Source organism: Callithrix jacchus, chromosome 16 (genome assembly GCF_049354715.1).
Source record: "Callithrix jacchus isolate 240 chromosome 16, calJac240_pri, whole genome shotgun sequence".
Taxonomy (NCBI): Eukaryota; Metazoa; Chordata; class Mammalia; order Primates; family Cebidae; genus Callithrix; species Callithrix jacchus.
This window is the reverse complement of record NC_133517.1, coordinates 14,390,575-14,415,747: the sequence shown is the minus strand read 5'-3', so window position 1 is coordinate 14,415,747 and position 25,173 is coordinate 14,390,575. Positions and strand designations below refer to the sequence as shown.

At 40.0% G+C, this 25,173-nt stretch overlaps 1 protein-coding gene across 12 annotated transcripts in view; it reads right to left on the bottom strand.

Annotated features, from left to right (window-relative positions):
- The window catches only part of FAM110B (family with sequence similarity 110 member B), a 147,191-nt gene that overhangs the window by 18,135 nt on the left and 103,883 nt on the right, over window positions 1-25,173 (bottom strand). Inside the window, exon 4 of one of the 12 annotated variants that reach the window (XM_078353563.1) lies at window positions 11,871-12,018. The exons of the other annotated variants lie outside the window; for them this stretch is intronic. The gene's annotated coding sequence lies outside the window, so the exon portion shown is untranslated. The remainder of the gene's footprint in view (window positions 1-11,870; window positions 12,019-25,173) is intronic. 12 annotated transcript variants of the gene reach the window in all.

Genomic DNA, 25,173 nt, shown 5'->3' with positions numbered 1-25,173 from the left:
GAATTTGCAGTTTATCAACAAGGAACCAGAGATCCTAGAGGAAAACAGCTAAGAATTCATAGAGTAATATAATAGCGAAGGAAGGAATTCAATCATTCAATTTATACTCATGCCAGGCACTGTTTCTAGTTCTAGAAGTATTGACATGAATGGAAGAGACAAGAGTCCCTGTTTCTGTGGCATGCTCAGGTATTCAAACACATTCCACAGAACACGTTGCATAATTCAGAGTAGAGATGGGGGAGATTCTATGGTTGGCTTCTGAGGGAAAATTCTATGCCCATAAGGAGGAGAGGCCGGTGTGGCCACAGGTTCCAGGTTCCAGGGTCCAGGGTCAGACCAAGTTCCCACCCTGCTCCATCATCTACCACTGCATGATCTTGAAGAATTATCTCCCTAACTTTAGGTTCCTTAGCTGTGCCCTGGAGCTCATGATAGTATGTTAGCTACTGTTCTTTTTAATGAACTGGAGAAAACATTAACAGATGACCATCATAGACTATAAAGGCAATTTCCAGATTAATAGAAGGAAGAATTTTTGAACAATTCAAACTGTCCAAAACTGGAATTCATTGCTTTTTAAAGAAGTGCTAGTTAGCTTTTTATCCCAGGAATGGTTCGTGCAGAGGCAGACTTACCATCTGTCCAAGAAATTTTACAGGGGATTACTGTAATGGGTGGAAGGAGGAGGCCGATGAATGTCAAGTTCCTTTCTTATAGGTTCTATGTTTCTCTGAAACTTCTATTTCCAAAGCAAGAAGAAAGGAACATGAAGACAGAACATGGAGCAAGAATTTTAAAGACAAACTGTAATAAGTATTTAAGCATGAAAATAATCATTGCAATATATTAAGAAAGTGACAAGAATATTTTTGGTAAGTAGATTAAATCTGAGAAAAAAAGAGGATAAAGAAGAGGGATGGCTAGGCATGGTGGCTCACGCCTGAAATCCCAGCACTTTGGGAGGCCAAGGCAGGCAGATCATCTGAGGTCAGGAGTTTGAGACCAGTCTGGCCAACATGGTGAAGCCCATCTCTACTAAAAATACAAAAAATTAGCCAGGCGTGGTGGCGGGCACCTGTAATCCCAGCAATGTGGAGGTTGAGGCAGGAGAATCATTTGAATACAGGAGGCAAAGGTTGTAGTGAGCTGCGATCCTGCCATTGCACTCCAGCCTGGGCAACAAGAGTGAAACTCTGTCTCAAAAAATAAAAAAGAAAAAAAGGAGCAGGATGCAGGGCATCCCATCAGCCGTGGGCACCGTAGCCCCTGCATAGGCGTGGCTCTGCCTTGGTTACCTGTCAGCCTTTTGATCCTCCCTGTTCTAGTAGCTGCAGATCTGTGCAGACCCCTCACATCCTTCATTGCCCTGAGCCTCAAGCCTCATGTACTTCTCATACAGTGTGTACCAGAGGGTACAGAATGTGTACAGCACCTTCCTTTCCTCCAGGCCAAGGAAACTGCTGGGCAGGAGCCATTTATTGGTCTAAAAGATTACCAATAAGGACCCCGAAGGCAGGGCTGATGCCTGGAGAACAGAGGCAGCTTCTAATGTTATCAAGAGTTGAGTGGTTCTACAATAAACTGTGCTAAAGGTCATGTTATATTTGTATGTAAAATGTCAGCTTATTTTCCAGATTTTGATATTATTTAGAAGACATTTAGCCAGCAATTACAGTTTAGTAATCACGCCGGGGACACAATACCCCTGAGGCAGGAGACCACTGGCTCAGAACTCAGATGCTATCAGAGACCACTGGGTATAATGCCTGCCTCTCCAGACCAATTCTCTGGAATTGGTTTCCCTTCCATTAGCCTAGAGGGGATCGAGCCCTTCTGTGACATTCTTCTTTCTTTATTGACTACTAGAGGGAAGATATTGAATGTTTCTCTTTTGTTTAATAGCTCTAAAGACAGACAGCAGGAGGAGGCTTTTAAATGTTCATCTATTTTATGTACCAACCCATTCTGGAGCACTCTCCATGGTTTCTAGAACTCAGAAGGTGGAGCTTTCCTGTGTTTACAAGGATACTTGAAAAGGTATTTCAATAAATGCAGCCAATACATCTATGAAGAGCCTATGACTCCTTTTAACAGGCTAAAATTGCCACAAAAGAAAAGTTATCCTAGGGAAATGATGAAAAAAAAAATAAATATATATAAAACTTTTTGTTTTATATATATTTGTCTCAGAAAATATTTCTAGTCTTTGGGCAAAGAACTACTCAAAATACAACTTCTCATTTTTCAATGCCAGCTTTTTCAAACATGATCAACAGCATAATGTGACCTACTTCCTCTGACACCTCAGAAAAGTGATGTGTCATCCCCAAATCCATTTCCCCCACTTGCAGGGTGAAAAACAAACACTTCTACATTTGTCCTTCTCTGACAGATGAGAAGGGCTCTTTTAATCAACATTCTCAAAAAAGTATCTATCAGAAGTTCCCTTATGGCTGGACAATCTAAATAATCCTTGGGTTCAGCTCTCTAACTAAAACTGAAATCCTATAGTAAACGGGGGAGACTCAAAACAGGGCCTTACAGGGTGCCAGGGAGGGAAGTGATCTAAGGATTAGAGTGATTTTTCAAAAAGTAGGATTCTCTGAGAGCACTTGATGTAAACTGATAAAACCAAAGAAGGCCCCGAGATCCCTAATGGGTCGCAGAGAGGCTGTGGAACACTGAACGCAGAGCAGACGCAGGACTCACATTGGTCTATGTCTGAATCCTGCTCCCCTGTCTTCTAGCTCTGTGACTCTGGGTGAGAGAATTCCATCTGTGTGCTTCTCTTTTCCCATGTGTTAAATGGGATAATAACAGCATCTTCCTCATAGGGTGGTGGTGAAGATGATACGGTGCAAAGGCTGGAAGGCATTGACCACAGGGCCTGGCATACAGAAGGTGTGAACTACAGTTTTACAGTAAAGGGGTTATTTTTAATTGGACATACTGATAGTACTCGGTATTGTGAGAAAATCACTTCCCTGGTCAATCCATCCAAACGCATGCAAATTCTAGATGTTCTTGTAAAAATGAAATGCATCAGAAGAGAATCTACAAAAAAACTTTATGGAATTTTGGGAAGGGGTGCGTTAAACCTGTTTACTTTGAGGAAATCCAACACCTTCACTAGGTTGAGCCTTCTAGTTCATAAACAGGGTTCTGCCTCTCCGTTTACTTTCGATATTTTTCATCAGTGTTTTTCAGGTTTCAGCATCTAAGTTCTGTATGTGTTTTGTTAGATTTATATTTTAAGTATTATATTTTTTGAGCCAATATAAATGGTATTGTATTTTTAACATGAGTTTCCACATACTCATCTCTAGTGAGAAATACAATTGACTTTTGTCTGCTGATCTCATATCCTGTGACATTGCTAAACTAACCTTTTGGTTCTAGGGCTTTTAATTTACACTTTTGTGTAGATTATTTGAAGTTTTCTATGTAGACAACCATGTAAGACAAGATAGACAACAAAGGAGAAGATGTAAGAAAAGTCGGCCGAGGAAAATGGGAGAGAGAAAGAAGAGCGAATATCAAGCAAAACCTCCCATCAGTTAGTTATGCACAAGCTTACACAAGATTATTCTAAAACTTATATGGAAAGGTAAAGGGGTATAATAGCTAGAACACTTCAAAAAAGAACAATGAATGAACAATCAGTATATTCATTTTCAAGACATTATCTAGCTATAGATATCAAGATTGTGGTATTATGGAGGGATGGACGCACAGATCAATGGAGCACAACAGAGAACCCAGAAAGAGCCCCACGCAAGTTCAAACACTGATTTTTGACAAAGGTGCAAAAGCAATTCAAAGAAAAAGGACTAGAATTTTCAACAAATGGTGCTGGAGCAATTGGATACCTATAAGCAAAAATAGGAATGTTGCCCTCATACCTTTGACCTCAGACCTTATACAAAAATTAACTCAGACAAAATCATAGAATCAATTGTAAAACAAAAAAAATTATTATTAGGAAACAACAAAGAAGAAAATCTTTAGGACCTGTCACTTGATGAAGGATTCTTTGATATGACATCAAAAGAGTGATTCATGAAAGAAAAAAATGAATAAATCTGACTGATCAAAATTACAAGAACTTTTTCTCTGTGAAGGACCTCGTTAAAAGGATGCAAAGATAGGCAACAGACTGTGGAAAATAGCTACATGATATACATCTGACAAAAGACTCATATCTAGAACATATAAAGAGTTCTCACAACTTTAAAAAACCAAACAATCCAATTGGAAAATGGGCAAAAGACATTTCAATGAAGAGGGCATATATAAAGCAAATAAACATATGAAAAGATATCAATATTATTAGGCATTAAAATCTATCACTAGCCGGCTGGGCGCGGTGACTCAAGCCTGTAATCCCAGCACTTTGGGAGGCTGAGGCAGGTGGATCATGAGGTCAAGAGATGGAGACCATCCTGGTCAACATGGTGAAACCCCGTCTCTACTAAAAATACAAAAAAATTAGCTGGGCATGGTGGCACGTGCCTGTAATCCCAGCTACTCAGGAGGCTGAGGCAGGAGAATTGCCTGAACCCAGGAGGTAGAGGTTGTGGTGAGCTGATCACGCCATTGCACTCCAGCCTGGGTAACAAGAGCAAAACTCCGTCTCAAAAAAAAGAAAAACAAAAAAACTATCACTAGCCATGAATGAGTTATAACTACAAACTTGTCAGAACAAGTAAGATTTGAGAGAGAGAGAGAGAGAGAGAGAGGAAAGAGAGAGAGACCATCCAATAAATGCTGGCAATAATGGAGAGAAACTCTATCACTATATGTCTTGATAGTAGGAATGTAATAGTGTAGAGACACCCTGGTAAATAGTTTGGCAGTTTCTTTAAAAAACTAAACATACACTTACCACAGAACCCAGGAACTGCACTCCTAGGCACTTGTTCCAGAGAAATGAAAACTATATCCACACAAACACTAGACACAGTTGTTCAGAGCAACTTTACTTGTAATAGCCCCAAACTAGAAGCAACCAAAATGTCTCTTAATGGGCAAATGATTAACTAAACTATGGTCTATCCATACAAGGACTGGTACTCAGCAATGAAAAGGAAGGAACTATTGAGGCATTCAATGACTGGGATGTATTTGAAGAACTGCTGCATGAAAAAAAGCCAATGTCACACGTCACATACTGCAAGATTCCATTTATATAACATTCTCAAAATCAGAAGGATGGAGAACAGATGTAGTGGTTGTCAGGAGATAAGGATGAGGAGTCATGAGGATGCCTGTGCAGCACAAGATCTCTGTGGTACAGAATAGGATCCTGATTGTGGTGGTGGCTACACAAATCTATACAAGTGATAAAATGAACTATATACACAAGGTCAACTTCCTGATACTGTACTAAAATTATAAAAGACAATGGGAGTGTACGGGGTGACACATGAGACTTCAACCATCTTTTTAACTTCCTGTGGATCTATAATTTCAAAGTAAAAAGTTTAAAGGAAACAGTCGAAGGAGAGAGAGAGAACCATAATCTGCTTCCCAAATAAAGGAACAATCATGATTTTATAAAACAACACAAGAGGTTAAATCACAATGTAAGTTGTCATGTGTCTCAGGTTGTAAGATATTTTATATGGAGAAACAGGTTCTTACATTTCTCCTATTTTAATATTGGGAAAATAACCTAGGGTCAAACTTTGGCCTCAAAATCAGAAAAATGAGACTGTCTCCTAAATTGTCCCAAAACTTTAAAATGAAGTCTCTTTTTGAACAAAAAGTCTTTTTCCATTATTATGGTTCAGAATATGCCATGGATTAAAATACGTTATTTAAATAGTACTGAAGGCAATAAGGTACAATCATATGAAATGATTCATGTCTATGAAGATACTAAATTGAAGGTAGATTGAGAAGATGAGATAGAAACAAAAGAAATTTAACACGTTAATAGGATTCTTTGAAAGAGTTTCTCAATAATTTTTTTTTCTTTCTCTGTCACTCAGGCTGGAGTGCAGTGGCAAGACCACGGCTCACTGTAGCCTTGACTCCCCAGTCTCAAGTGATCCTCCTGCCTTAGCCCTCCGAATAGCTGGGGCTACAGGCATGCACCACCACAGCCAGCTAATTTTTATATTTTTGTAGAGAAGGGGTCTTGGCATGTTGCCCATACTGATCTCGAACTCCTGGGCTCAAGCTGATCCACCACCCTGGCCTCCCAAAGTGCTGGAATTACAAGCATGAGCCACCTGGCCTCAATAATATTTTCATGTACAAATTATAATAATCCAAACAGAACAATTCTAGATTTAAATGATTTCTTACTGTAAACTGAAGTGCTTTAAAAGTTATATTTTGGTAAGAGATTTTAAAAAAATCAGCACCAAAGAACAAAGATTTGGAGCAAAGCAGACATCTTAGTCTACCGAACATAGAAAGAACTATTTTTCTTTAAAAACTCCCCATTATCCACTGGTCATTAGAGAAATGCAAATCAAACCATATTGAGATACCATCTTGCCAGTTAGAATGGTGATCATTAAAAAATCTGGAGACAACAGATGCTGGAGAGGATGTGGAGAAATAGGAACACTTTTACACTGCTGGTGGGAGTGTAAATTAGTTCAACCATTGTGGAAGACAGTGTGGCGACTCCTCAAGGACCTAAAAATAGAAATTCCATTTGACCCAGCAATCCCATTACTGGGTATATATCCAAAGGATTATAAATTGTTCTACTATAAGGACACATGCACACGAATGTTCATTGCAGCACTGTTTACAATAGCAAAGACCTGGAATCAACCCAAATGCCCATCGATGATAGACTGGACAGGGAAAATGTGGCACATATACACCATGGAATATTATGCAGCAATCAAATACGATGAATTCGTGTCCTTTGTAGGGACATGGATGAACCTGGAGAACATCATTCTCAGCAAACTGACGCAAGAACAGAAAACGAAATCCCGCATGTTCATACTCACAGGTGGGTATTGAACAATGAGAACAAATGGACACAGGGAGGGGAGCACTACACACTGGGGTCTGTTGCGGGGAATAGGTGAGGGACAGTGGGGGGTGGGAAGTTGGGAAGAGATAGCATGGGAGAAATGCCAGATATAGGTGAAGGGGAGGAAGGCAGCAAATCACACTGTCACGTGTGTACCTATGCAACTATCTTGCATGTTCTGCACATGTAGCCTCAAACCTAAAATGCAATCAAAAAAACAACTCCCCATTATCATGCAATCTATTTAGAAGAACTAGCATCAGAGATACCATAGTTGACATTTCCCAAGTCTCCTTCATGAATTCTACATTTTACATGACTATTTAAACAGAGATGTGTGTAGAGTGAAGGGAAAAGTTTTAAAAACAGCAATGCTTCCAAGTTTGCATTCCACCTAAATGTGCAAATCAGTTCTAGGATTAGTGATGCAAACGGGGGCTTTCTCATCCTACAGCATCTCCCAAAAATGCACAGGCATGTTTAGGATGTGCCTTCCTATCTTCCATCTCTCTTCCCATACATCACTAGAGTATGGGTTATGACAGCATTTCTGGGATTTAAGGACTGAGTACAAGGATAATGAAAAGGTCAAGTGAAAAAAGTTGCCTGTGCGCATAATATGGAATCCCAATCTCTATTTGTAACGAGGCTGTTCCATCTGTTTGCTTTGAGATGGACGTATTTCTGGTAGACAGTGCAACCCAAGAAATGATCCACTAGAACCCCTCTTAGCAATGGTCTGCTGTGCTTTGTTACCAAGGAAGCTGAGGGTTTCACAATTTCATTGTCATTAGGGACAAGAGCTCCCTCTAGTACAAATCATTTTACAGTGGGTTGACTAAGTAACCCAACGAATCCAGTACTCAATGTTTTGGCAGTATATGTGGCCTCTAATTTGTAAAATAGAGGTCAATCCTAATTCAACCTATTGAACAGTAAGATGTTAATGGGAAACCTGGCATTCTGCTTTGTCTTCTTCACTAGGTTGACACTTTTATCAAATAATCAGAAACGGATAAAAGGGAAACAGCATAAAGTGGGCTAGCAGAGATACAAAAGAAGACATAAAATTAAGAAGACCTTTGTCCTACATGGATTTCTTATCCTCTGCATTTGTAAAGAATCTGAAAACACATTTTCTATATAAATAGAACAAAACTGAATCCCTGTCACAAACACTCTTAATTAACTCAGAAATCTGCTTTTATTCTGTCTTCCAAAGGAAGTGTGTGCAGCAGGGAAGGGTACCTCAGAATCTAAATCACGACAGCTATGAAAACAAGTCTGGCATAGCTGACAGACTTTTGCCCGATGAGTATTTATAAAGCAGAAGTCATGCTTAGTCAAATAATTTATAATTACTATCTGTATAAAACCTTAACCATATCATGTTCATGTATTACAGAATTTAGCATTTTCTGCACAAGGGGTTCTGGAGACTATAGCATCATACACAGAATATTAGATAAACAGTCTGACTGCTATCATTTCAATAATGTGAAATTACACGAAGTGAGTGATTAAAAAGTAACCTTAATGTTGTTACTTTTGGTTCAGAATGGTAGCAAGATTTCTTTTGTTTATCTCTTTTCATTTCCAAATCCCTGTTAAAATGAAAATAATGTAAAGAGCAGAAAGAACAAGAGAGATACAAAGTGTACAGATGAGTTCATACTAACCTCACCAGGACAGTGGCAATCACGCGAAGTGTCTGAGGAAGATTCCAAGAAGAAGTGAGTGCATTTGCCTGGGACCACTCCCCAAAGAGCAGGACCCGAGGGGCAGGAGAGGCCCAGAGTGTGGGCTCAGAAACAAAGCTGAAAAGACAGAGCCTGTGAAGCACCAAATAGAGTAGTGGTGGGGTCCTGAAATCCCCACCCTAATATGGCAGTGAGGCAAGCCCCCACTACCTGCCACCTCTGCCAGCACCCAGGGGGTCCTTGGCAGGCCAAAGCAGGCTGACAGCAGGAGGACTAGGATAAAGGGAGTCTTCAGAGGGTGGGACCTTTATCTCCTCGCTCTGCTGAGCTCTCACAAGGCCAGGAGCAGGACACAGGACATTTTCCAGGAAGGAATTATTTTTCCCTCTAAAGAAACTGATCAGTCCTGGGAAGGTATGATCTGGAGGAGACGCCTGCTGAAGTTAGGGTTTCTAATTCGGAAAAAGTCAGCTCTGCATATGATTTCATACAGCACTCTCCATCATCAGCAACTCCCGCCTCCACACACGGAGATTCCACTCTGATTTTTAGGAACTCCCTTTTAAGTGGTAATGGGCAGCCAAACTTCTAACATGAAAGCCACAGACTATTCAAATAATCAAACAGAACAAAAGCGACCTGAAGGAAAACAAGATATGCCAAGGACATTTGCAGAGAACTTCAAATGGCCTAGGAAATAAAATACAGAAATAAGTGAAGTTTTTGTAGTCCTAAAATAAAAAGCAAATGCTCTTTAAAAAAACCCAACAACAGAAAGAGGCAAAAATAAGCTTTGGAAATTAAATAAATAATTAAAATTTAAAGATTCAATAGGTAGGTTTGAAGAAATGTCAAGGAAGTCTCCTAGAAAGTAAAATGACAAAAGTTAGAAAATTAGAAAGAAAAGATAATAACAATTAGAGGATTCATCCCAGCAGACTCAGTGCGCAAGTAATAACAGTTATAAGCAAGGGGAATAGAAGATACCGAAGGGGAGAAATTGAAATAAGAAATAATATCAAAAAGTTAGTCAGATGAAGGGATTAAGAAATAATTAAGAAATAATATCAAAATTAAGAAATAATATCAAAAAGTTAGTCAGATGAAGGGATTAAGAAATAATTAAGAAATAATATCAAAATTAAGAAATAATATCAAAAAGTTAGTCAGATGAAGGGATTAAGAAATAAGAAATAATATCAAAATTAAGAAATAATATCAAAAAGTCAGATGAAGGGATTAAGAAATAATTAAGAAATAATATCAAAATTAAGAAATAATATCAAGAAGTTAGTCAGATGAAGGCATTAAGAAATAATTAAGAAATAATAACATCAAAAAGTTAGTCTGATGAAGGGATACAAGTACCTAAGGCTGGAGTATCCAGAGAAAAAAGAAACAAAAATCCACAGTGAGGTAAATTTCTGTAAAAGTCCAGAGCATGAGGGACAAAGAGAGGATCTTTAAAAGCTACTAGAGAAAAATCAGGGCACATTCAGCAATCCAAATGGCACTGTACTTAAAAAGAACATTTAATGTCTTCAGAATTGAGGGAAATGATTTTTAAGAGACAATAATTATTAACCTACAGTTTTATGCTCAGAAGGTCCTTCTTCAAGGAAAAGGTTACAATAACAATACTTGTGGTATGCAGAGATTCAAAAGAATAAAGATACTTGTGGTATGCAGAGATCCTAGGCACCTTTACTTAGGAGGCTTACAGAGGATGTGCTTCAGTAAGGTGAGAGAATAAACCTACAAAGAAAAAGATAAGAGATCCAAGAAAAGAGGGGATTCCATCCAGAATGGCAGCCCAAGGCGGTTCCCACATTCTGTTGATGAGAAGTCACAGCACAGCAGCTGTTGGAGCAGCTTAGAGAGCAACTGGCCCAGAAATGACCCTGGAATAGAGATCCAGGAAAGAGGTCTGTATGAGCACACATGAAATATTATGCAAAGGCATATGGCAGAAATGCTGGAGCAGGTGGGAAAATAATCTGACTCCAGGTATATTAAAAAATAAGGCAAAAGACAAAAGGGAGGTCATTAACTCTATAAAAAAGGACTTTGTCTATAACCAAAGAGGCATGGTTACAGGATAGTATGCAGAATGTGTAGCTATATTGATTGTCATAATAAAATTAACTTAAAAAGTAAACTAATTATAAAGACTCCCAACTTTATATAATTTCTGCCATCTGGCATATCCATCGGGCAATTCAAGGGGAAAGACAATTTAAAAATAAGTTTAAAATATTACTACAGGTTTTCCATACACTACAGAGTAAATCTTATGGATTCAAAACTTACTAAATGAAGCATTCTCATATGGGTGCTTGGAATCTGGGAAACTAATATTGGCTGAAACACAAATACTTTACTTTGATGAGCTCTACTCGACTTCTGAGACCCACAGGAGAATACATCAAATGCATTAATATGCTGTTCTATCAGTGAGACCACTGAAGCTGCATCTGCAGTGGTGCCTGTGGACAACAAAGATCAATGGGCCTCTGGCTTTCCTGTTTGCATGGCACCTCCCCAGCCCTGGAGCCACACAGTACCCGTAGGCTCATCCTGCTTCATCCTATCACAGGGCCAATTTTTCTGCATGAACTTGCCACTAACTAAAATCTACATTTACTCTCTGTCTCCTGCACTGTAACTAAGCAAGCTCCAGAAGACATCACTCACCCTTGTATCCCTGTATAATCAAATATTTAAATGACTGAAAGAACAAAGGGTGTAACTGAAGGGGAGCAGCATGTTTCTCCCAGGTTTCTTATGGGGATACTCTACCTTGCTTGGATGTTGGCTGAGAGGGAGTGGGCTTCGGGGGATTTCGATGTCAGCCCCCACCCTGCCAGGCTTTTCAATAACTATCACCTATTCTCCCAGTCTTCGATCTAGCCCAGTTACATCCATTCTTGTTTCTTCACCTTGGGAATTTCATGGATCCCAGAAACATGTACCTTAAATGAGGGATTCTTTAGAACACAACTCTTGGGTAATAAATCAAAATTTCAACAATATGGGCTGGCAGTCCCACCCTCAGAGCTCTTATTCTTATCTGCAGTGGAGGGATAGCCACTTCTGGGATGGGATCCAGCAATCTGTAAGTTCGTGTTCCAACACAAAAATAAATTACACAGAAAGATGTTCACCTGTTGAAATACCAGAGGCACTTCCTGAAGTGCCTTGCCCGGAATTTCTTCCAGTAGATAATGGTTGTTAGTGGAGTTATTCTCTTATTCCTACATTCTCCGTTATTCCTCAGCATGCCACAGTTCAGGATAATTCAGATGAGAGAGGCTAGACCAGGGAGATGAAAAAGTAGATAATTCAGATGAGAGGGGCTAGACCGGGGAGATGAAAAAGTGGATAATTCAGATGAGAGGGGCTAGATCAGGAAGATGAAAAACCCTCTTTCCACATAAAGAAGGTTTCCTAAAGCAATCTCATTAAGAAAGCTGTAGGCTATGGATCAGGTATTTGAAATAATGATAAAATATTTATGTGCAAACATAGTTTGCCTATCTTCTGTAAATATGCTCCAGTCATGTGGTTCATATTTCCTCACTCTAGTTAGAAACCATGTGCCCTTGGGGAAGGTGCCCTCAGAGTCACTGAGTCTAGGACACAATTCTGAGATGTACAAATGTTGACTTAAAGTATGAATTTGGAAGTCGGAAGGACCTTGGCTTGGCCCTGGGCTCTGTGGCTTACTGGCTACATTTCTCAGAAGCAGGTTATTTATCCAAATCTGAGTCTTGGTTTTCTCCATAGTAAAGGAGGGATGATCATAACCAGCCTTACCAGGTCACTGAGAATGTAGGAGATAACCCACACAGAGTGCTTAGCAGGATGCCGGGTGCAGTAACTACCAAAGGGCTGCAGCAACCAGAGTGGTCACCTACTGTCTTTCACAGGCCAGCCTGGGAAGCAGTACACCCCTGAGGAATCTCTGCAGACAGGTCAGTGCGAAGAATCAAAGCTATCAGAGGGGTCTGGATATACCCTATAGTGACTGCAACAAGACTATAAGTACCCTTGCAAGTAGAACCAAGTTATTGGAATGTTAGATCTTCAGTCAGTGAGAAATTTACATACCACTATTTCCCCCAGTATCGTCTAGATGTGTCCCCCACAAAATTCATATGTTGAAACCTAACCTCCAGTGCAATAGTTTTAAAAAGTGTAGCCTTTAGGTGGTGATTAGATCATGAGGGCATCAGTCTCATGAATGGGATTAGTATCCTTTTATAAAAGAGGCTTGAGAGGATGTGCTTGTCCCTTCCCCTCAAGGACACAGCAAGAAGTCACCATCTATGAGGAATGAGCCCTCACCAGACACTAAATCTGCTGACGCCTTGAACTTGGACTTTCCCGCCTCCAGAACTGAGCAATAAACTTCTGTTGTTTATAAATCACCCAGTCCGAAGTATTTTGTTACAGCAGCTCGAACTAAGCCACCCTGTAAACTCAAATTAAGAGAAAATAAGTTAAGAGAGCAGAAAAGGGAGGGCATGCGCACGAACTTTCTTCAGGAACGCTGCCTGCTTTGGTTGGCTCCGTTCTGGATTTCAGGCGAGCCACCCCAAGTAAGGGGCAAGTGAACAGGCACATTTCAGAGTGTTTGTTTTTTGGTTTCTAAAGGATGCCATTATCTCATTTCTTCAGAAAATCATGAATAATTTTAATTCTGAATGCTCAAAGTAACATGTAAGAATAATGTCTGTAGGTAACGTTAAAACAAGAATCTAAAAATGAGATTGCAAGGCCAGCAGCACGAATGCGGTTGAGTAGCTTTTCAACTTATGAGGACTGCACTATCTGTTTCAGGGTAGTGAAGAGAAATAGTGTTCCCCAAGCTGCTGCAAAATAACATCTGAAGTTGTGTCTCTAAGAAGGAGGAGGCTCATCCTGCCTCATCCCATTACAGTGCTGGAGGCACTTTTCAAACTTTTACAGTTTCAAAGGGGGATTTTTGGAGTTTTTTAACCCATAAGTGGCCTGGAAGATGCTCACAACTGATGCTGCTTACAAGGTGTGCTGCTTCTTTGTAACTAAAAACGTGAATGTGTTGAGGCTAAACAGTCTCCTTAGTGCAGCCACTTTGGAAGCCGTTCGGCCCCAGATAGCATGCCCCCCCACCCCAGAAGCAAGCATCTGCAATGAGGCTTTCTACTTAAGCTAGTCTGAAGAAACTTCCCACTGCTAATCTTCCGGTAAGCACCCAGATCTGATCTGAAATTTGGTTTCCCCCACCTGCTTCAAGAAATATCACCCATTTTGGGATGGGAAGAGTGAAATCTGAATGTCCTGGAATGTGGCTAGTTTCCATTCTCATGGTTAGTAAATCTGCAGAGCTTTCTGGCTCTTAAGATCTGACTGAGGCTTGCTCCCTGGCGTTATCAATCTGCGTTGGCATTTCCAGGACAGAACATGCTCATTCATCAAATGTCTGAAAAGTAATGTCACCGAACAAGGTCAGTGGAGAGAGGAGAAAAGAGAGAAGAAACATTTTGAATTAGGTCCCTTGGAAATAGCATTATTATCAATGAAGAGATTAATGACAACGGGGTAAACATTTTTAAAACTTAAGGCTAAACTTAAAGCTAATGACATTTGTGAACACAGGATTTATCTTTTTTGCATCCAAAGATCTTACTCTAGAATCTCTCTGATACTTTCTGGAAACTGAGATTTGACACTATTGCATAATTATCTAGATAGATAGATACTTTTAAATTTAAATTTTACACATGCTGTCCTGTATGTAATGTCCTTTAGTTTTCTGAAAGAGTTTAACAGAGAACTCTCTATGAAGTTTAATGCAAATTAAATAAATTGCAAAAATACCTTCTGCTTATAGACTGTTTATTAATATACATAGTCATTAGGCACATACTACATACTAATAATAATTATAGAAATAGCATTCAGATCGTGCTTACTATGTGCCAGAACTGCTCTAAGGAGTTTTGCAAATATGAACATACTAACTCTATGAGACAGGGGCTATCACTACCCTTTATTTTACAAATGAAGTAAATGAGGCCCCAGGATGCCAAGACGTTCAGTACTTTACCCAAGAAATCACTTGCTCTACCTTAGCTAGAGAGAGATGGAGCTGGAATTTGAACAACGCAGGCTGGCTTCACTATAGATGCTTCTCATGAATACCATGCAGCCAAGGAAGAAATCGAGGTGCTGAGAGGTTAAGGCCTCCCCCAAATTTGCCACCCCTGCTTTTGGCAGTAGTTCTGTCGCTCTGTGTTTATTTGGCAAAGCTGAGGATTCTGCAGCCTTTTCTGCAGAATTTTCTTCTGACTCTTTTCTCAAATACTGGTTCATGGATCATCCCACTGGGGCGTAAACTCGAACAAAGTACTCTTTGTTTTCATATCTGTGTCCAGCTGCCACCAAGAAAGTGCCACATTGAATCACATCAGCCCTTCTCAGGTAGCTCTGCTAGCTTCTGCTTTATTGGTCTCTGAGAAAATACCTCACTGAGATTCCCTAATTGGTTTACCTAACATTGACTTTTCCCTCACATTGGTTAAGGGATTCTGGACAGAGCAGCACAAAAATGCTGTAAAATAAACCTGCCACAATAGAGGCTCTTTGCTTTCAGCCATCCCATCAGATCCTGAGAATTGCATTCACCTTCTCACTTGCTTTTCTTTAGGTCTTGAGGGACCAGCTAGGCTTATGCTCCTGGAGGCAGTCCCCAAATGCTGTATGCATCACATTAAGAAGCTTGAAATGGTTTTGAGTTAAACCATTCCTGAAGCTCTACAATCTGTTCTCCAGCCTCGAGAATTGAGAATTATAAGCCTTAAATGAAATATATTTTGGACAAAAACAAATAAGGTAATTTACTTGTCTTTTCTTATCTCTTCCTGAAGACTAAATGTTCATTCATTTACCATCTCTTGGTTTACTATCATGACACATTCAAGTTTCAGTGTCTGGAAGGAATAGGACTCCCAAACACTTCAAAATAAGCTTATTCCACTGATGAGTTACAGAAGACTTAAAAGTATTAAGAAATATATCTGGTCTGAATATTAGGGTTGGCATATTTGTAGATGAAACAGGTGGGTTAGGTCCTTCCTTATTCAGGCATTATTCTGTCTGCCAAACAAGAAAAGTTTCATTGAGAAGGGGATACCGAGTCATGAAGGAGATAAAGGAGTAACAACAGCGATGAGGGGGAAAGACCAGTGCAGAGGCCTGGAGACACAGGTATGCTGGCATGGGAGGAAGGAGGTGGAGCTAATGGACACAACGTGTCAAGGACCACGGCTGTCTTCAAGGAGAATGGGACTCTACTGTGAGGTTTTGTGCCCAGGAGAGAGGGCTCAGACTCATGGGTTAGAAGGAGCTTTCTGAATGCTCTGTTGGAAACGGATTGCAGAACGGCAGAACAGAAGCAGGAACCAGTTAACAGGCTACTGCGATGAGGGGTTTAAACTGTGATGGCAGTGGAGAAATCTGGTTGTTTTCTGAATATATTTTAAAAGTGCAGCCAGTTGGTTACCAGGCATTTATTTATTTATGTCTTCCATACTGGTATTTAAGTAGCCTTGATCTGTTTTGTGTTCTGCCTTCCCAGAGCCTAGAACCGGACCTGGTACACAGTGTTTACAAATATCCCGTTAAACAAGCCAACAAATCGGCCAGAGTTCAAAATGCTTCCAAGTGGCTGAGCTAGGACTCCGATCCAGGCTTTCCTCTGCCTTCTAAATCCCAGGTTATCATCACTACGCTATTCTACCTCTGCTAATACTACTTTTTATCTGGAATAAAAAGTTTCTTCCTAGCCTAAGTTATGCTCAGCATAATACATTTCTCAACACCTGAATAAGGTACACTGGATCAGTAGCCATCTGCTGTACAGCACTGAAGTCTGGAAGATAAAGGCCGAGGATGAGCAAAAGTCCCAGGATGCTCGTATATACTTCAAGACTCAGCTGTAATCCCAGAACTTTGGGAAGCAAAGGCCAGTGGATCACTTGACACCAGGAGTTCAAGACCAGCTTGGCCAACATGGTGAAACCCTGTCTCTACTAAAAATACAAAAATTAGCTAGACATGGTGGCACAGGCCTATAGTCTCAGCTACTTGGGAGGCTGAGGCACAAGAATTGATTGAACCTGGGAGGCGGAGGTTGCAGTGAGCGGAGATCATGCCACTGTACTCCAGTCTGGGTGACAAAGAGAGAAAATGTCTCAAAATAAATGAATAAATAAATAATAAAAAAACACTCAAGCTCTGCTTTTGGCTAGTGTATGTCTGTGTGTGTGTGCGCGTGTGCGCGTGCATGCGTGCATGCGTGTGTGCATGCGTATGTGTGTATATGCTCACGTCCACCGGTGCTGTGTATAGAATTCATTGTCTGGGGAAGACAGTGTATTAATAGCATTTTTTAGTTGCACAAAGTATATTCAAAAGGAATTACTTTTTGTCATTCTAAAGAAAATGAAAATTGAGCCAGGAAAGTAGTCTTTAAGATATTGGCCAGGGTGGGGCATTGGGTGGGCACAAGCTGATGAGCAATGAGATATTTTGGAAAATAGTGTTAGTCAAGATGAGTCACATATTCTGCAGAAAGTGGATTTGCCTATAATTTACAGTGATCCAGTTATGAATTAAAAAAAAAAACCCACAACTTTCCAATAGAGAGGACTGGTGACCCCAAAGCACTCAGGAATTCTAGAGGTCTGATTCCAGTGAAGACCATCTCCCTTGCTGCCTTTCATCAGAGGGCAATACAACACGGAGCTGAGACAACCTGCTGGGTTTAAATGCTCTGTATGACTAGCTGAATGTCCTTCAGCAGCTACTCAAATTCTCTGGGTCTCAGTTTCCTCATCTTCAAAAAGAGATAACATATTGCTAGCCTCCTAGGATTATTGTCAGAATTAAATGAATTTCCACATGGGACACATTTAGAACAGGGTCTAGTGCTCACATTGATATTCAACCCTTGTCCCTTCACCTAGTAGTTTGGTCTCTCACCTTGTTGCCAGCAGAGATGTCTAAATCCTCCCCAACGTGTTCAGGTAATTGAGAAGGGAACTCCCCTTTGCTGTTTGAGTCCAGAAAAATAAGCCTTACATAGAATGCCTGGGATTCAAGAGAGGTGAACCTGGAGCAGCAATTTCAAGATCACATAGCTACTGAGGTCAGCATGAGGCTGGCTGAGACGATGACACCCAGGGTAGGGTGAATATACTTGGGAAAGCCAGCATAGATTTCTGAGTGTTATATAACTACAGCTTTTAAAAAAAAAATTCTGAGAATTCACGGAAATACATTATTTGTTCTTATATCATTACCAGAATAAATAATTATTTAATATCAATCTATTTTATTATTGAGGAATAGCAACTGTGGCTTCTCATAGTAACCCTCTCAGACCAATAAAAGCCCTTCCCATAGACAGGGGGCAAGTCATGGACAGATCTATCAAGACTTCTGATTCTGTTTCACATCATATAAATGTCTGGGAAAATAGTATCTCCCTGTACAAATATTAGCCATTGAATGATTTTTCTTTCTTTTAAGAGACAGGGCATACTCATTAAAGACCCAGAGGTTAAGCTAGAGCAGACCTATCAAATGTGCAGATGACAATGGCAGGGCAGTGAGTTACTTTAAAACACAGATTACCAAAATAAAGAGACAAAGAACTGTAAGTGAGCATAGACTTTTAAGGCATGATGTAATACCAAGAAGTCACTTATGCTCTCCTCTGCCATTTATCTTCTTTCCTTGCTTTATGAAGTTTTAGCTAAGACATGAATCTAAAGCAACTAGAGAAATGAAAACCTATGAAGTGCCATTAAAAATCTGGGCCCAGCAGACACTTCTTTATTAATGAATCACTCCCAGTCAGAGATTTATTTCTTTACCACTGTGGTCTGAATGTGTGTCCCCCAAATTCATATGTTGAAACCTAATCCTCAATGTGAGAGTATTAAGAGAAAGAAGGTCTTCCCTTTTGTGGCTATTGCTGAAGTGGTAGCGGCAAAAATGAAGTTTAATCCCTTTGTGACTTTTGATGGAAGCAAGAACCACAAAAAGGCATTTCAAGGCACCTTTCCACATTCACAGGAAGATATGTCTTCCCCTGTTTCCAAAGAGCTGACACAGAAGTCCAATGTTCGATCCATGCTCATCTGAAAGGATGATGAAGTTCAGGCTGTGTGAGGACACTATAAATGTCAGCAAACTGGCAAGGCAGTCCAGGTTTACAGGAAGAAATATGTCATCTACGCTGAGCAGGTGCAGTGGGAAAAGGATAATGGCACAACTGTCCACATGGGCATTCACTCCAGCAAGGTGCTACTTCTAGGCTAGAACTGAACAGAGACTGAAAAAAGATGCTTGGACAGAAAGCCAATTCTCACCAAGCAGGCACGAGAAAGGGCAAACACAAGGAAGAAACAACTGAAAACATGCAGGAATAAGGTAATCATATGTAGAATTTTCATTATAAACTGATAAAATTTAAATAAAGGGCAAGATCTTTGGGAAGTGATTAAATCATGAGGGCAGAGCCCCACCCCCATGAATGGGAATGGTGTCCTTGTAAGGCTGAAGAGAAAAGAGTTCTTTCCTTCCACCACTTCAGGACACAGTGAAAAGATGTCCATCTGTGCGCCCAGAAGTGGGGCTTCAGTAGACACCAAATCTGTTGGCATCTTGGTCTTGGACTTTTCAGCCTCAGCACTACGGCAAACAAATGTCCATAATTTAAGCTACTCAAGGGTATGGTATTTTATTACAGCAGCCCAAGTGGACTAAGACACTTATGCAGAAAACTTTAGAAGATACCTTAAAATAATAAACCCAGATATATTTCCTTTAGGAATCTTAAGAATATATTGTTAAAAAAAGTACTCCTAGAGGCTATTGATGAGAACCAGCACTCATATGGAACAGGATCAGATGGGGCCAAGCTGTACTCCAGCAAAGTGGGTGACAAACCCCAGGAGAGCCCAGGGGTGTGGTCCAGGGGACCCTGACCATCACCTTGCACTGTGCAAAAGTCAAATCACCACACAGGTGAAGTTCAGCTGCAGGACGAGCTGGGGCTGTTACTAATGCTACAGACGAATGCTCAAGGTAAAGCCTGTGATGGTCCAGACTTCAGAAGTCTTGATTTTCCAAACAAATATAAGGTGGAGCATGTTTGTAAAAATTATTAGGTAAGCTGTTGATGTGAAGATACTAATTTATGTTTTATTTTTATTTATTTTATTTTTTGAGATATGGAGTCTTGCTCAGTCACCCATGCTGGAGTGCAGTGGCACAATCTTGGCTCACTGCAACCTCTGCCTCCCACGTTCAAGCAATTCTCCTGCCTCAGCTTCCCAAGTAGCTGGGACTATAGGCATGCTCCACCACACCCAGTGAATTTTTCTATTTTTTTTTTTTTTAGTACAGATGGGGTTTCACTATACATTGGCCAGGCTTGTCTCAAATCCTGTCCTCAGGTGATCTATCCGCCTTGGCCTCCCAAGGTGCCGGAACCCCAGGAATGAGCCACAGTGCCCAGCTGAAGATACTAATTTTAAACTTTAAACTTTTTGGGAGGTGGAGGTTGCAGTGAGCTGAGATCACGCCACTGCACTCCAGCCCGGGCAACAGAGTGAGAGTACAACTCAAAAAAAAAAGAATGCTACCGGGTAAAGTATCTTTGAAATACTATCACTTTTACTTAAAGCTCAACTAGATTTCACTATACATAAATCAGTATAATATTTTACTTTTTCAAATATGATCATAACACATTCTGAGGCATTTTAGTCATAGATTCTCCAAAGAAGAAATTCAAATTTTAAGCATCTTAACTAGATTCTTTCCTTTTTCTTCTGTACTATTTAAAATGCAGAATAATATCATAAGTAAATACTTTTCCATATAAACTCAGATTTCCTTCTCCTTTTTCTAATCATAGAATTTAGTAGTACTTTCTGGTTTGGGGCAAATTAGACTAATAATTACAACTCCCTACTCTCCCCAACAAATGAGTATGATAATATAATCATCTGCCTTGGAGGATCTTGGATAAGTAATTTTAAACAGTCCAAATATAAAAAATGAGTCCGAAATCAAGAGCAGGCTTAATCCCCACTAGCTCCAACCCAGATTACTTCTTTTGGACGGAAGCTTCAGGCCTTTGTGGTGTCCTGTATCTTAGTTTTTCAGGGAATTCTGTCCCCATTGTGTTGCTTATAGAAAGTGATGGAAGAGAAGAATCATCGTAGTAAACTTAAAGAACATGATGTTCTGGATTTTCATTTGTCCCTGTCGCTGAGCCACTCTACAGCTTCTGAGTAAGTAATCACTGAATAACTCACAGTGAACTGTTTTCTCCCACAATAAATCAATTGCATAAAAGGGCAGGTTAATGATGGGAAGGCAGCAGGATGCTATTTAGTCTGAGTCCACGATTTTGGCAGGCTGATGGCTCTGGCCACCCTACAACCTTTCATGTTTCTGATGTCGCTGGGAATGCCTGCTGGCCCTTTGGATCCCCCATGGGTATCCCAGGCACCTTTCTGCTGTCCAGGATTCCTGACCTCGTTTTCCTGTCTGTCCCTCTTCGGCTGTGCCAGTGGAGCACAGCTTTGGGGAGGAGTATAAGCCAAGGGAACACCAACAAACCTTCCTCCCCACACTTCCCTCATATACCCCTAGACAGTAACCAAAAGAAAAAACTTGTGCAGGATTAGTATCATAGGAAACAGAAACACTTTTCTGTGCCACTCACAAAAACAGCTACTGTGCCTTTCCTTTAAGACTAAAAAGTAAATTAAGTCCTGGAGTCTTTACGAGTTATATTTACATAGATTCTCACCATGGCCAAATTTGTACAGCAAAAAATTATTCTTGTAAATATTATGTTAAATTCGTAAAATTGGATTTTCATCTTTCTTGCGGCCTCTGTTCTTACTCTGTAACCGGTTGGTAATTGACTTAAACTTCCATTCATTCACTCATTGGTCCTGCAAGATAAACATTTATGTAACAAGGGCTGTGGGCCAAGCATGGGGATGCTTGGGATGGGAGTGGAAGTCATTAACAGATAAGACACAGAAGAGTTCCTAGTCTAGTACGGAAGACAGAAACGAAGCAGGCAAACAATGACACAACGCGTGATGTGCTGTAAGAGGTAAAAAAGGAAAGGCGTTTCAATCCAAATTCCTCTGTTTACTAAGTTGAATTTCTTCACCAATTAGAATCTGTACTAAATAGGGTTGAATAGGGTTGTTGGGTGGGTTGAGATAGTGCCTTGCACATAAAGGGCACCCAACAAACAGGAGGAACCACAGTTGAAAATAAATTATTTCCAGAACCCCGGTGAAGTAGGAATGCAGCTCCTGGGAAGTACGGGAATGAATTCTCAACATTTTCACTGTGGTTCACAAAATGGAAAAGTGAGAGAAGGGACAAGCCCTCTGAGCAAAAGGACAGTCTGAGCCCAGTCATGACCCATTAAGTGTGGGGAATTCACCACCACCAGGTGAGACAGGAGGAGTAGGAGCCGTTACCTGAGGCCTGTCATGGAGCAGGCTGTACTCCTGGAATCATCTGGAGCTTTCAGGCCACCCTCCAGAGCTGAGGAGACCAGGCCAGGAAAGCCATGGGGGCTGGTCTACTATTTGAGGTCAGGAGCAGCCTCGATCCAAGCCATCCATTTACCTGAATATGGCGGGAAGCCTCACATGGGATTCGAGCCAAAGGAGAGGTTCTATGTGTTGTTTAAGGTCAAATCTGAAGTTAAGGCCTGCCAGCAAGTGACACCAGGCTTTTTGTGCTCCTATAAACATTCTGAAGGTATCACCCATGTCAATGCTGGCTGAGGCTCCGTGTTCCTCCTTCTTCCTATTCCTGAAATTGCCCTTGTTTATGGATGAAAATAAAAACAACCAGAATTTGAGAATTAGCAAAGGGTCTTCAGAATCAACATTTTGACTTTTTCCTTGACTATCACAGGCATCTTGTTGCTCAATCATTCCTTATAGTAATCTTCACCCCGGGCTCAGACAAAATGTTTTAGAGTAAGAACTTTATAAGTTTTTCGTTGTAAAGGTGATGAATACAAAGGACAAAATATATTACATGAAAAACTTCATAGAAATTCATGCTATAAAGAGGACCCTTTTTCCCTGGAAGAACAAATTCAACCAGTTTCTCTGCTACACAATAGTTTGGGAAGTTACATTAATAAAAATTTAGAAGGAGTAATGGGTAAAATCAAACTTTCCACTCTCAGATTTACTGTGAGCTATGTTTAAATCAGCTTCATTCCCTGGACATGATGAAACCAATATTTAAAAGCACAAATGTTTCCCAAACAAGGCTTTTCATTACTGTATGTAACCAAGCATGTTGTCAGAATGAGGTCCCTCAGAGCACAGCATAATGATGTGGTATCCACCGTGGGCATGCTGGGGGCACTGGGAACATTCTCCAAAACTGTAATCAGGGCTCCTTTCTCTTACACAGATCATAGCACAGGATCTGATGCATTAAAAATAATCCAGAGGCGCTTATTATTATGCATTATACTAACATCTTTCAAAACCAACCAATTTTGAGGTTTTCAATTATAGGTATTTATTATAGGGTTCAATGACACAAGACAGTTTCAATTATTTTAGACTTTTAAAAATCAAAACATTCTGTGTGTTTACTATGAAATACACAATAAATCCCACAGCTTGTTGACTTAAATGAGCAAACGAGACTTTATTTCTCACCCCCAAGGGACTAGAACTGTCACTAAAATTTGTTATGTATAATGCGGTGGCTTGGCTGTTTGCTGATGGAGAATCCTGGAGGGCCTTCTTTTAAAATGAAAAGAACAACAACAAAAAACTTTTACATTGCAAAAACATTCCACTAAAAGTACCATAAATATATGAGTTTGAATATTTAATTTCAGGACTTTTTGAAAATTAAAAATAGCAAATATTAGAAAGTCAAGTTCTATAATCAGTAAGATATCTATTACTAAATTGCCTTTAACAGGCTGGGAAAGTACTTGAAACTGTTGATAACATTAAGGAGATTGTGTTAACTAATTTTTCGGTAATATAAAATCCAGATGGCAACAGTATTGGTTTGACTTTTTCTTTTTTTTACTACGCCAGTCCCTGCTTTCTGAGGTTATGACTGTACAAATAACTATATAACCCAAAACCATGCAATGAGTACTTAATAATCAATGGCAAAAAGTATGGCTCTTCTGTGACCTTTTAAAACTTTTTGTGAAAGTGTTAAAACTCTCTTATCATCAGTTATAAATGTATATGGAAATGAATGCTAGAAAACACTCTACAATACAAACACACTGAGCTTTTAGACTTTCAGTTTTCCAGTTTTAAAAATGTATCAAGAGTACTCCGAATGGGTGTGTGACTTCTTCATCCCATCACATAGTATACGATACGATGTGAGCATCTTTTTCATGCTTGGCCAATTGCCCTTAAGTTGAGGTCAGCTTCTAACATTTTCTCCTTTGTGCTTTCTGAGAACTCCATTAATGGAAAGCTTTTTGATGACATCATGTCCCCTAAGACATCACTGTCCTTTCTGTCAAAACCCCATTCCTCATTTATGTTGAGTCCACCTTTCCTGGGTTCCTGTCAGCGTTTCTAGAGTCTCCTGAAACATCATCTAGAGTGCCAGAAGTGTCAACATCCCCACCGCCAGCTATTTCTTTTACATATGCTTGATTCTAATTTGACTACATTTGTTATCACTTTTCATTGCCCTGCTGTGTTTCCATCTTTGTTGATGAATTCCATCTTTTAAAGCTATTTTTGTAAAATTCTACGTGAGTTATCACCATTGGGGGGAGGCAACACAAGGACAATCTTTCCTGTCTGTGTGAAAACTGAGTAACAAATGTGCACAGACCCATCACTGACAGGGAAAGAAGGGGCATGATTGGTCATTGATCATGTTATTATCTGTAAATAACCCCTGCTATTTACAGAGTGTTTTGGGGAATGAAGACCTAATTATGAGGCTTGCACTTTATCTAATTATAGTTAATATACTATGGTAACTAAGATTTGAACTGTGATATTAGGGAACTGGTTTTATTTAACTAAAATAAAGAAACTGAAATTAATGCAGATTGAAAGCCTGCAAAGTGAAAAGTAGTGATGGGATGGAATTCAAATTCAGTGGACACTTTTGTTCTAATTCAATGGACTACAACAGTGTATTTACTTATAATGGGGCAACAATCAAATTCCCAAGCTTTGCAGAGACATTCAAAGTTGAAAAAGGCATCTGTATATAGGAAAAATAAAGTTCTGAAAAATAAATCAACTATCCTTTTTAAAGAATTCATTCATGGCTGGGCGCGGTGGCTCACACCTGTAATCCCAGCAATTTGGGAGGCCGAGTTGGGTGGATCATGAGGTCAAGAGA